This window comes from Microtus oregoni, unplaced genomic scaffold, assembly GCF_018167655.1.
Source record: "Microtus oregoni isolate MIOR12 unplaced genomic scaffold, Mior012 000034F_ref0000314, whole genome shotgun sequence".
Lineage (NCBI taxonomy): Eukaryota > Metazoa > Chordata > Mammalia > Rodentia > Cricetidae > Microtus > Microtus oregoni.
In genome coordinates this window covers 12,209,289-12,221,941 of record NW_024543093.1, presented here as the reverse complement: position 1 = coordinate 12,221,941, position 12,653 = coordinate 12,209,289, and the positions used below count along the sequence as shown (strand labels likewise).

Below are 12,653 nucleotides of genomic sequence, written 5' to 3'. Positions count from 1 at the left end.
GCACTGTGGTTTCTGTTATCATAAATACGGGCCTCGTCACAGGATATGTCCTGCTGGGGAAAAGAATGGCGGAAAATCAATGAAGCAATGCGTCAGACAAGCTCTGTCCCCTTGCCAAGAGTCTGGGTTCATGGCTAGTCTGGCAGTAATAACTCTAAGAGCGTGAGCATAAAAACTAAAGACGGTTGCTTCATTTCCAGTATGAAGAGATTCTGTTCATTTACCTGTCTCTCAGCTGCCAGCACAGCCACATGATCTTTGCAATGGGCTGAACTGTCGCTGGCTGCTGATCATCCCTGAGAATGCATGTGAAGTCTGTTAGACCACCAAACGCCCTGACATCCAGATGTCCACAGAAACTGAATGTTTTTCTCCACCCATCCCCTGAAGTCTCCCTCTGAACTAGCCACTATATATGTATGAGGTAACTTATTCCTTGATCCTCATTGGCATCGTGGAGCTGAGATACCAGGTCACATTTTCAGGAGCTGACATTGGAAGGAAACCCCACAATATTGGCTATCCTTCCTCAAGCACTTACTGGATATGATGACTTGTAGCCACCTAGACATCATCTAAACAGATAGTCCATGCCACCAGAAGGCAACTTTGTGATGCCTTTATAGGGAGTAGACATTGGAGCTATTTTTGCTCTGAGAATTGTAGCATACATTCAGCTTCCAACATGGAAGCTGGAGACACAAGGATGGTACCCATCTGGTGGCCACGGTCAATGCTCTACAGAGCTCAGGTCAGGCACCTGAGACAATGCAGTCAGGTGAGCACAGTCTCCCTGAAAAACAAGCGACGGACAACCAGGAGATGTCCTGAGATAAAGAGAAAGCTCCATCACAGAACTCAGGGTTGGAGGGAAGCTGGTAGCCATTCCTCTCAATAGTGGGCACTGTGGGTGATTCAGTCTGATTGATAAGTGTGTCTGTAGTGTTGATAGAAAGGAGAACTCCTTCCCACAGAGGTCACAAGTCCTTCTTTATATTTAGAAGTGTCATCTTCTAAAAGAGGGCAGAGGCGGCTAGGGGATTGGAGCTGAACCATCACAAACAACATCTGTTCTCCAGAGGTTGACAGTGTTCAGTCATGGGAGCAGGTGGAGTCCTTCCTTCCTTTCATGTACGAAGAATCAGAGATCAAGATGGGAGCTGATGAAACTGGGGGGAGAGAAAGAAAGAAGGGAGAGGAAGAAAGAAGAAGGGCAGAAAGGGAAGAGAGGGAGGTAGAGGGAAAGAGGAAGGGGGAGAAAGAGAAGAAAGAGAGAGAAAGAGAGGGAGAGAGAAAGAGAAGGAGGAGGAGGAGGGAGAGAGGGGGTATTGAGATTAAGATCAGAAGAGAGGAAGTGAAGTCTGAAGAAAATACTGTCAGCATCCAGTACTGAGCTCTTACAGGTCTTGCGTGGTTAAAGGGAGGAGTGAGTGTACCCCAGAAACTCTGGAAAGTCTGAAGGCTTCATTCTTAATTTTTGCTGTTGTTTTTTGTTTTGTTTTGTTTCATTTTACATTCCAACCACAGCTTTCCTCCTACCCCTCCTCTCACCCACCCTCACCCCCTCCTCCCAGTGGGCAAGGGCTCCATTCTGTTTTGATCCTTCTAGAGACCTAGGAAGAGCCCTGGAGCTATTTTCAAGGCTCTATCCAGGAAGTGACTTAGAGTCCTTGCATTCCCGTGGTCCCCCTGGGAAACGGACAGACAGGAGAGGGGATGCTTTTTCGATTTCAGGCAAGACCAATCCTGGACTCCTGTTTCCTCCTTTAGTGACTTGTTCAACGCAGTTCTCCAAACTGCAGCATGGCTCCTGAAAATGGAAGGTTCTAACATAGCTGCGACCGAGAGCTGTCCTGGAAGCCATACTGCTCTCCCTGCTTCCCTTTCCACCCACCACACCTGACTTCTAAATGTGCTGAGTGGGTAACATTGATTTCCTCTCTGCTTCTTCTCATAAGCACATAGGGCTCTATGACTTATCCATGGCCATCTAGACATTATGGTGTCATAGTCTAAGAGTTTCTACACTCTGTGTCCTGTTCTAATACAACATACAGCCTCCTGGAGAGAGAATGAAATTCTAGGGGAGCACCCCACAACTGGCATATTTCAGACACAATCAATAACATCCTTCTTTGTTGTTTAACAGAGCTGTGTCTATTCAATTCACCTTCCATTTCTACTTCTTGTTTCACTGGGTTTATGTTTACTGACTTTGGATCTTGTTTTAACACAGGGTTCACCATTTTAAAGCTGGATGATGTGTGTGGTTGTAGTGTTGATAGCATGGGCTCTTTCTCCCTGGGGCAGGTGTGAGCTCAGTTTCTGCATGCATCAGCCTATTGGGTCACCTCTAGGGAAAGACATCTGAGTGATGCCCTCTGTGTGTCATGGACTCTACCTCAAACTCAGGACACATTTCTACAGATAAGATTCTCCATATATGGCCCACGTGGCCAAGGCTTTGTGCTGAAAAATCCTAAGATATCAAAGCAAAGATGCCAGTGCTTCTCACTGGGCAGTCTCTTCAGTCTTCATAGTCCTGTGTGATATTGTTTTAAATAATATCTTTATCACAGATATCCAAATTTATTAAAATCTCAGTGTCACTCAGAAAAAAATCTAATTTTTCCCATGGATCTACCTGCTCCATTACTGCCTCTCAACCACAACATGCAAATTATAGTGCATAGCTTTCAAACTGCTTTGACATATATACCAGAATATTTTATTAAACTATATATCCATTACTTTATGCATGTTATTCTGCAGTATGAAATATTTTTATGTATTTTCCACATCAGTTCCTCCAAAGTTTTATTTATGCCATCAGTATTGGGTTAGCAATTAAAATGGAAATAAAATACTTTTTTCATAATAACATAGAACCAGCAAGTGGAAAATATCTAATAGGTTTCGATTGGCTACAAATAGCAGGACTCAAACCGGCATCAACAGTAAGCAGAAAAAGGTTGCCCCAGAAATTTCACCCTGCTAAGCTTCAGACGTGGATGTATTTGTTGGGTGACTAACCTCCTAGTTACAGACCACCTCTCAAAAGCAAAATGTTTTCTTATGAATGTTTAATAGGCAGGGGGACATATCAAATGGTTAAATTCAGGTCTCTTCCTCAGCCTGATCTGACAGCTTAGAACAGGAATTCATCAGACCAAAGGCTATATAGAAAGTACCATCTGCTGAAGGGTCTCTGCCACTAGCCTGCACTCTGGGAACTAGGAAGCACAGTGGGAAAAGTATGGAAGCATCTCAGTTTTGAGAGCCTATAGGATGAGAGGTCTCTGGCATATCTGTCAGACAACTGGACCACTGCAGACTTTCTGAAGGACAAGGGGATTGACAAGAGTACAATAATCTCTGTTCTTCCCAGAGATTACTGAAACGCATGCCATCTCAGAGCCAGTGGGAAAACAGTGCTGTGTCTTCATTTCTCATCCCCTGTACATTCAAGCTCTGTGGTTATGTTCCAAGACCCCCGTGGGTACCAATAACCTTGGATGTATTGAATCCTGCATAGGATGCTTACTTGTACATGTCTACCTATGGTAAGGTATGAGTTGTGGGGACTAGCCTTCACATGAACACACACAGACCATGTAGCAATGACAATGTCATAGGTCGTGTGAAGGAGACCCATTTCTCTTGCGATATCTTCCCCTACTGTCTTCATCCTTCTGCTAGTGATGTTGTAAGCTGATGCCATGTCTACCTGATGGAAGGAAAGGCAGTGCCAACATAGCCATTGCAATATGTGGTGTATGCTTGGGCTACCATAAAAGACTTGGACAAACAAGAAATATGACCTGTCAACAGTGACCTGAGGATCGTGACGACTTCAGCTACTTGGAGGGTAGGATACACAGTGTGGACATGCTGGATAAGGAGAGGATTCATGTCTTGTGTTGAACTTAGTGACACGAGACTGGAATTCCTTACACCACTCAGAACAATACATTTAAACTCGTGAATTTTTTTCAGGCATTTTCTATTTAATATTTTCAAACCACAGTGAGTATAGATAACTAAGTCTAGAGAAAAGAAAACTGAAGAAAAGAGGGAATTATTTTTAATTGTGTGCGAGCAATTTAAAAGGCAGGTAGGAGCTAGATAAGTGCCAGATGAATAGCCAGTAAGGACCCTGTTTCCTCGAGTGACAGGTGACTCTAGGTGAGAAACAGCATGGAGATGCAGGCCCAAGAGGTTTGTCTGAGCAGCACTGAGCTGCCGGCCTTCATTCATAGCTTTGGAGATCCCTGTGCACACAGCCTCTCTCAGCATTAGAGCCCTTGAGAAAGAATTTGTGTCCTGCACCATAGCCACCTTCCCGATAGAGCAGATGAAACAGGCTAATCTCCAGGTCTCCCTGCTGGAGATGACCTCTCTCACCTTTGAATGAATGGAGGGTAGCTGGATCCTCTGTGTTGTCTACGCTGGACAGTAAGCAGCAAGGCTCATGGTACAGGAAGATCAAAGGCCTGGTTTTGACATTTAATGCTGCCCACGGGAAATGACTGCATGGGGTCAGTTTTTGGATTTTCTGGAAGAGGCCATTGCGGGTCTCCCAGATCTCCATTGCTTTACACATTATTTGTGTGTATCCATCTTGGTTTTCAAAGAACGTTCAGTAGTGTCACCACACCGGGGTGATGTGATGAATGGGGCCATTTATTTTACATGGACTTGGCCGTTCTCAGTGGTCCCATATAAAACAGGAAGAAAATAGCCAGCCACATACGAAGGAGTGTGGCTTTTGTGAGTCCCATAATGCAAGGTCACATATTTCCCAGAGCTCCTCAGCATCCTCTGAGGACCCACATAACTCCAGTTGTATTGATGAATGATTCTTCCCAGGGAGCCTGCAGATAGGGCGTAGGGATGGCATAGAGACCAGCAAGCCCCTTTGTATTCAGCAGATGCTTTGAGGGTGGTTTCCTTTATAAAACCTGACCCTGTGGAGCCAGAGTGGCATGCGAGGATAGCCTAGAGATCCTGTCCATTCTTCTACAAGCAGTACACAGGAAAGGACCAAGCCATTGTGACAGTGACCAGATAATGTGTTCTAACTGTAGAGCTATTTAAGAGCAGGGCAGGCTGGTTTGGGAAGAGTGATTAGCATGAGCTCACTTGTCAATAATTCTCAGAGGAGAGTGGGTGGCAAATAGTTGACTGGAGAAGGAGCAGATGGGCAGCATAGGTTCTACCTATAAGATTGAAGAAATGGGAGTCTCCGCTCTGTTAGCAAAGTGCAAAGCACCACAGGCGTGTCAGGGTCTTCAGTGTGGACTAGTACCTACCATAGGTCAATGGTGGCCTGCTCACCTCCGTGTGCAGGAAAACACTCAAAACAGCTGCATTTATAACAACTGAAATCTGCAACCACTCCAAAGCCATGTGAGACAATTCATATCTGTATTCTTGGGTTAAAGAGGATTCCTCTATTAGATGACATCTGACAATGTCCCTCATGTAGTCCCTCATGTAGACTCGGTGGGTTACTGGGCACTTCCCTTCAAAGAGAGAAGATGGTGACCTCTCATGCTGGGTGCCACCAAGCACATTGTGCAGGGAAGCTGGCTGTAGCACACAGTGGAATCTGCGAGGAGGAACCCCCTCTTCTGAAGACATGAAGCAGAAGTTCAGGACCAAGACAGGCATCAGGTGATCTGCTGAGGACATGTGACTGGCCCATTTTAAGACTTCTGATAGGAAAGACACAGAGACAATGCTGGTAAGGCATCAAATCCCCTCAATATCATTCAGCCATTGCCATGATGTCATCAGGTGACTGTCAAAGCTTTCTAAAATCTAGAGGACGTTTATCTCTGTTCTAAACAAATCCAGAGCTACATTTTTTTATGGATAAGTTTCCAAATATCTTATGTTCTTCACCCCTTTATGACACTTCAAATGATCTCAGTTAGGGAAACTTCCTAAAATAACCATAGTACCATATGGCAGGGATATGTGTACAGTATAGACTGGATATGTGGTGTGAAACCTGCCCTTACCTAACACCAAATGTCTTGCCTGGTTCATCCCTTTGTTTCTTGGATTTTCTAGGTCCTTGTTCATTCTTCAAGCATGAATTCTTTTCTTGTTTCCACCCTCTTCTTCCTAATTAGATGTCCATATTTTCCATCACCAGACAAAACAAAAAGTAACACCTGTCAGTGTTGTTCAGAAATGAGCAAACAAACCGCAGAAGATCTGAGTGTGAATGATGTGCAGGAATTAGAGTTCGAAGTGTGAGCTGCTCTGCTAATTCTGGAGTCTTAGTTTGTCTAGGTTCCTTGTCTGGTTTGTATTGTCTTGAGTACTGTGGTAAATCTTTAATCCTTTCTGCCTGATGAGTTACCCACTGTTTAGGATACCAGTGATCAGCAGCTGATGGGAACCATCTCCATCAAAGGCATTCCCACCTTGTAAGCAAAAGGTGCAGACAGGAGAGGGCTGGTTCTGATAACCACAAATAACATGAGGTTACACAGAAAGTACTTTCTGCACATCATAGTTTTATATGTGAGAGAGTGTGCCATGAAGGTATTTGGGGTGAGTGGACCTTTGCTGTGGAGATATTCATGGTGAGTGGACCATTGCTGTGGAGGTATTTGGGGGTGAGTGGACCATTGCTATAGAGGTATTTGGGGGTGAGTGGACCATTGCTATGGAGGTATTTGGGGGTGAGTGGACCATTGCTATGGAGGCATTTGGGGGTGAGTGGACCATTTCTATGGAGGTGTTTGGGGGTGAGTGGACCATTGCTATGGAGGTGTTTGGGGGTGAGTGGACCATTGCTATGGAGGTATTTGGGGGTGAGTGGACCATTGCTATGGAGGTGTTTGGGGTGAATGAATCGTTGCCGACCTTACTTTGTTCATTTGAGTTTGTCAGAGAAAAGGAAATCAATCTCCGCCTTCCTTTTGCTTGTTGTCTCCAAAGAGATTGCTGTTTTATCTCTTGAGTGATACCAGTAATTTAACTAATTAATGTTTAAAATACACTTCCCATTGAAATATGCAAAACATAATTCCTTAAGTGCTTCAGTTAATTTTCCAGATAATTTTTTGAGAAATCTCAATCTTGGAGTTACTTCAAAAATCACTGTTAGTGAGAGATTTCCTAATGCCGTTTGACTACTACAACTGGTTTGTTATTTCTTCTGAAAGAACAGGGAACCTATGAGATATCGAATGGAATTTTAAGTAGTATTGGGTTAGACCAACAAATGAATTAAAAGATCATTGCTGCTTTGCTACCGGAAGAGATTAAGTTTTAGCTTGTTTTAATTTTGTGCACAACACAGCAAACCACAGTGCTGGTTTGTTGAGATGTCGGCAGACATAGCTTATTATTCAGGTTTATCTTAATTTAAACCCATCAGTGTGGTGCCCATTACTCTTTTTTTTTTTATTGAGAAAAGAGAAAAAAAAAAAACAAATTTCCTCCTCCTCCCAGCCTCCCATTTCCCTCCCCCTCCTCCCACCCTTCTCCCCCTCCCCCCAATCCTCTCCCCCTCCCTCTCCAGCCCAAAGAGCAGTCAGATTTCCCTGCCCTGTGGTAAGTCCTAGGTCCTCCCCCCTCCGTGCATTTCTAGGAAGGTGAACATCCAAACTGGCTAGGCTCCCACAAAGCCAGCACATTACGTAGGTTCAAAACCCCGTGCCATTGTCCTTGGGTTCTCATCAGCCCTCATTCTTGGCCATGTTCAGAGAGTCCAGTTTTATCCCATGCTTTTTCAGTCACAGTCCAGCTGGCCTTGGTGAGCTCCCAATAGATCAGCTCCACTGTCTCAGTGGGTGGGGGCTCCCCTCGTGGTCCCGACTTCTTTGCTCATGTTCTCCCTCCTTCTGCTCCTTATCGGGACCTTGGGAGCTCAGTCCAGTGCTCCAGTGTGGATCTCTGTCTCTGTCTCCATCCATCACCAGATGAAGGTTCTATGATGATATGCAAGATATTCGTCAGTATTGCTCTAGGATAGGGTCATTTCAGGTTCCCCATCCTCAGCTGCCCAAGGAACTAACTGGGGACCTCGGCTTGGGTATCTGGGAGCCACTCTAGGTTCAAGTCTCTTGCCAACCCTAAGGTGGCTCCCTTAACTAAGAACCGTGCTTCCGTGCTCCCCCATCCAACCTTCCTTCATCCCAATCCTCCCCCTTTCCCAAGCTCCCCCCCATTCTCCCCCTCTCCCCCCTCTCTCCCCATCTCCCCTTACCCCCATCCCACCCCACACCCAAGATCTCAATTTTCTCCCCGGCAATTTTGTCTACTTCCCATAGCCAAGAGGACAACTATATGCTTTTCCTTTGGTTCACCTTCTTACTTAGCTTCTTTGGGATCACCAAGTGTAGACTCCGTGACCCTTGTTTATGGCTAGAAACCAATTATGAGTGAGTACATCCCATGTTCATCTTTTTGGCTCTGGGATACCTCACTCAGGATAGTGTTTTCTATTTCCATCCATTTGCATGCAAAATTCGAGAAGTCATTGTTTTTTACCGCAGCATAGTACTCTAATGTGTAGATATTCCACACTTTCTTCATCCATTCTTCCATTGAAGGGCATCTAGGTTGTTTCCAGGTTCTGGCTATTACAAATAATACTGCTATGAACATAGTTGAACAAATGCTCTTGTCATGTGATAGGGCATCTCTTGGGTATATTCCCAGGAGTGGTATTGCTGGGTCCAGGGGTAAGTTGATCCCGAATTTCCTGAGAAACCGAAACACCGATTTCCAAAGTGGTTGCACAAGATTGCATTCCCACCAGCAATGGATGAGTGTTCCCCTTCCTCCACAGCCTCTCCAGCAAAGGCTATCATTGGAGTTTTTGATTTTAGCCATTCTGACAGGTGTAAGATGATATCTCAAAGTTGTTTTGATTTGCATTTCCCTGATTGCTAAGGAAGTTGAGCATGACCTTAAGTGTCTTTTGGCCATTTGAACTTCCTCTGCTGAGAATTCTCTGTTCAGATCAGTGCCCCATTTTTTAATTGGGTTAATTAGCATTTTAAAGTCTAGTTTCCTGAGTTCTCTATATATTTTGGAGATCAGACCTTTGTCTGTTGCGGGGTTGGTGAAGATCTTCTCCCAGTCAGTAGGTTGCCTATTTGTCTCGGTGACAGTGTCCTTTGCTTTACAGAAGCTTCTCAGTTTTAGTAGGTCCCATTTATTCAATGTTGCCCTTAAAGTCTGTGCTGTTGGGGTTACACATAGGAAGCAATCTCCTGTGCCCATCTCCTGTAGGGTACTTCCCACTTTCTCTTCTATCAGGTTCACTGTGTTCTGACTGATAGTGAGGTGCCCATTACTCTTGAAATGGCATCTTGTTCTGTTGTCTGAGTCTGTCCTGCCCGGTTCCCTCAGTCATTAAGTCCCAAAGAAATCACACAGAGGTCTACATTAGTTATAAACTGATTGGCCTAGTAGCTCAAGCTTCTTATTAACTCTTAAAACTTATATTAGCCCATTATTCTTGTCTATGTTAGCCCCGTGGCTTGGTACCTTATTTGGAGAGGCAGTGACACCCTGCTTCTTCTGTGGCTGGGTCACGACTGCAGATTAAGACAGCAGACTCCTGTTGCTTCTCAGAGCACAGGACAGACACTTAGATTGCCTCCTTCTTCCATATAAATTCATGTTAGAGTAAGCTTTTCCTGCTGCTCACTTGCTTGAACATTCTCTGTGAGATGTTCTTAGCCACTAAGGGAATATTGACTTTCAATAAATTCAAAAGTATCTTCATATGGATGTTATTCAATACATTCACTTAAATTTTTCCTTAAAATCTGTGTTGACTCGGTGGCTCAAGGAGTAAATCACTTACCATGCAAGCCTGAGGACCTGAGTTCAATCCCCAAATACCACCTAAAGGAACTAACTGTATAAAATGTCCTCTGGTCTCTGAATGTAGGTCTTTGCATGTGCACGTTCACAAACCTGCAACATGGGTACCCACAAAAATTCACAATTTTTGATTTTAAAACACATAGCTGAATTTTATAATTCCACTAGTGTTTTGTCTCCGCTAAGCATCTTAGAGCTTAGATAACTGGTCAAACTCAGGTATTTACAATTCACAGCTATCTGGCACACTCCTGGAGAGACATAGACTCTCAAGAGACAGAGATGTGTAGGACCTCATGTTGAACACACCTTTAGCACCACATACTCATTCTCTGGGCAGTCTGTATTCAGCTGGGCTTAACTCAGAAGTCATGTCATCAGAGATGGCTAGTACTATAGCTCCTGAAAGAAAAGCCCAGGAAAGCTGAATCCGGCACCAGCTCTTCCTGTCAGGGTAGCGAGATATGTGGGAATGCATATCTACGAAAACATTTACCAGTGGCTGTCCTGCCTAATGTTTGCACACAGAAGTTAGACTTGGATTGTGTTTATGTTTGCCCAACACAAATACCTCCTTGGAAACTATTTGGAAAAGGTAAATACTAAATGTAAAGCAACAGAGCTCTAGCCTGGGAAATGGGGTCAGCTTCAAGAGTGAAATGGGATAATGGGTTTGCTAACAATCACAGAAAATAAGGTATTATCAAGACAGGCTGGGCACGAGAACTTCATATGACTGCCACAAGAATTAGCATATGTTTTGTGGCTTACCTGACACTAGAGTGTTCTCTCCCATAGTTCCGTAGGTTGGAGGTCTGGGGTGGGCTTATGGAGCCACATCCCACTACTGGCAGAGAAACTCCACCCCACACTCCTGGACTGGCTCTGCTCTATCTGGAAATCTAGGGAGAGGTCTGTTCTGGCAGAAGGTTTTCCATGGTGAGGGTTCATGTAGTTTGATTGATGACCGGTTAGTTCCTGATCTAAAAGTCTTTCAGTTGTCATGCCTGTAGAACCCTTTCAGTCACCTCAGGGAGCAAACAGCCCGAAGTCTGTCTTAGGCATTGCTAGATGGATGTTTGGAGGTCATAGTGCTGCTGACCATGACGGTAGCTGTAGCACCTTCTCAGGCTTGGTTATCACTGTATTTATAGTTTCAGGCTTGACTGAAGCTACCCAGTATTTGGATGTATGTGTATGTGTGTGTGGTGTGAGGGGGTGTGGGGGGGTGTGGGTGGGTGTGGGTGGGTGTGGGTGGGTGTGGGTGGATGGATGAGGGGGGCTATATATGTTGTATATATATTTACGGATATGTGTCTATAGATAGATGGCTATATATGAGTATATATACTTTTGGATGTGTGTGTGTGTGCGTGTGTGTGTGTGTGTGTGTGTGTGTGTGTGTGTGTGTTGTACACAGATCCAACCAGGTGTATACAGTGACCAAGTTGGGCTCTTGGTGCCAGTGAGCAACCGTTTGGAACATTTTTTCTTATAACTTTATGGAGAAGCAAAGTTAGTCGTTTTAAGAAGACCTTGGCCCTTGAGCAAAGTTATTGTGTTAGCTTCTTGATGGATGGTGCTGTTCCACTCCCATGGGAACGTGAATCTGACTTGAAGAAGGAAGTACAGTTTTAACTGTTCTAAAACTTCACTTCTCTGCTGATTGGCCATCTTTAAGGTTTTGCTGTTTTCAGACATGAGTTTTTCATTCAGACTAACGCTTAGCTGCCCCGTTCCTGCTCTGTCCCCTCTCATGTGGGCATGCACAGCATAAAGAGCAAAAGACAGCAGGGATGCTATTTAATAAGCTAGCCATAAGTATACTGAATGCAACCCCTCTTCAGATTTCCTAGCCTCCTCTTGGTTGGTAGAGGCTTAGGAAGCTCCGTGGCTGCCTCATGACTGCCCACAGCCAGAAAGTGCCCAGCCCCTCATGTTCCAGCGAGACTCAGAAGACACCCTGAGTGCTGTGGTGAGAACACCCTCAGTTCACCCTGAGTGCTGTGGTGAGAACACCCTCAGTTCAGTGTACCATGACCGCTTGTCTCAGGTCTCTGGTCCCTTAGCCCTCATCACCTCTGCTTACTCTGCTGCCTCAGCCCTTTCCCTCCTTCCCTTCTGGAGTTGCTCATCTAAATGTGTCTCTTCTCGAAGCTCATGCCCCTGTCTCCAGATGTAGGAAGATAGTGTCTGGATCAAGCCCTGCTGAGCTTCCTTGTTTTCTCCTAGACCACTGATCCCCAGCCTCTCCCTGGATGCCTGCCAAATACTATCTGTCCTAGTGGCTTCTGTCTGTGCAGTCTCGGGGCTGAGTGAAAACTGGACCTTCTTTTCCTAGCACTGGCTGATCTGATTCAACTTCTGCCTCCCTTGTCCTACTTCCCCATGTATCACAATTGTGTTCACATTAAATGTCACCTCACTGCCCTAAAACGGGGCCCAGAGTCCTCATAAAATGATTTACTACATTAAAGAGAATTAAAGGAGCCTCTGGGGAGGAAAGCACATGAACCACCTCCTTTCCGACGTCCTTCCTGCAAGCCTTCTCTCTGAGCAACATCAGCAATGCTCTGTGGATAGCTGGAAGCTGAGCTCAGTTATCCTTCAAGGACAGATTACAGGAGGATGTCATTGTCATTTACACGAGAGGTTAAAGCGTAATGACAGAAATTCCTGAGAGGCACTTCATCCAAAGAGGAGCAATATGGGAATTTAAGGGTTGCTTTCAGATGTCCTGGATGGGCAAAGTAGCTTAACATAGCAGTTGGATGAATACATGACAGGAATCA

At 44.9% G+C, this 12,653-nt stretch overlaps 1 protein-coding gene across 2 annotated transcripts in view; it reads left to right on the top strand.

Annotated features, from left to right (window-relative positions):
* Sntg2 (syntrophin gamma 2) overlaps positions 1–12,653 on the top strand; it is a 139,870-nt gene that overhangs the window by 90,022 nt on the left and 37,195 nt on the right. The gene's annotated exons all lie outside the window — the stretch shown is intronic.